This window comes from Osmerus eperlanus, chromosome 28 (assembly GCF_963692335.1).
Source record: "Osmerus eperlanus chromosome 28, fOsmEpe2.1, whole genome shotgun sequence".
Classification (NCBI taxonomy): Eukaryota; Metazoa; Chordata; class Actinopteri; order Osmeriformes; family Osmeridae; genus Osmerus; species Osmerus eperlanus.
In genome coordinates, this window is record NC_085045.1 from 794,580 (window position 1) to 795,788 (window position 1,209).

General features: G+C 49.1%; 1 protein-coding gene across 1 annotated transcript in view; it reads right to left on the reverse strand.

The window, feature by feature from the left end:
- smad4b (SMAD family member 4b) overlaps positions 1-1,209 on the reverse strand; it is a 236,616-nt gene that overhangs the window by 43,699 nt on the left and 191,708 nt on the right. The gene's annotated exons all lie outside the window — the stretch shown is intronic.

The window sequence follows — 1,209 nt, forward strand, 5'->3', positions numbered from 1 at the left end:
ACCCAACAGAACTGTTGAACAGAACCAATAAACTGCATGTTTACCACAATGCCCTAATTTCAACAAACCCACACAGGGCTCCCACTTCCTGTTCCTCTGACAATTCAGCCCCTGATTGGTCGTTCCAGAACTAGCTTCACCGTTTGGATTGCTTTCCAATTGGCCTAGTTCATATACCTCTCTGGGAGGGGGGGTGTCTCTCTCTCTCCTTCTCTCTCTTCTTAGTCTCTCTCTCTATCTCTCTCTCTCTCTCCTTCTCTCTCTTCTTAGTCTCTCTCTCTCCGTCTCTCTGGTGATAGGGAAGTAGGTTGTTGGGTCAGGTCCTGGTGGGGCAGGGTCAGAGGTCAGGGGTCATGAGCTGGAAGAGTGTTCTCAGCTGTCGTGACCTCGTGACCTCATGACCTCTCCTGAAGCTACGTCCAGAACAGGAGGGATCTGAACCTGGGTACTCTGTCAAATGGTCCACTACTGAGACAAGGTTCTTATCTAGACAAACTTTAAAAAACAAAGACTCTCTCTCACACACTTACGCAGACACACACACACACACAGACTCACACACACACAGTTGTATTGGGGCATGTGTTGACACACGGACAGCAGGGAGGGTCAGCATGTGTGGTCTAAAGTTAGAGCAGCAAGAGAACATGTTAGATATCTCCCTGTCTCCCCCCCCCCCTCTCTCTCTCTCTCTCTCTCTCTCTCTCTCTCTCTCTCTCTCTCTCTCTCTCTCTCTCTCTCTCTCTCTCTCTCTCTCTCTCTCCAGTTGTTCTCTCAGTCTCAGCTCCTGGTCAATTTTGTCAGCCAGCATGCTCTGCATTCACCACACACACACACACACACACACACACACACGCACACACACACACACAGGCATTTTCCCCTATTTATCTCTGACATAGTCTGACTCTTAGTGCCTGAAAGCCTAACCCTCATGTTATTGATGCACCCATTAGAACACAGCAGGGGCCCCTTCAACACACACACACACACACACACTCACTCCGTAGATGTCTGTGTCAGGTGTACTGGTTTAAAACCGGCTTCAAACTTGTGGAACGGATGTCGACACGAGAAACAGCCGTTCCAGAGGTGAAGTGTGTGTGAGTGTGTGAGAAAGATTGTGTGTGTGTGTGTTTGTGTGAGAGACAGATTGTGTGTGTGTGGAGGAGAGGAACATCAACTCACAACCCAGAGTTACGACAGCTA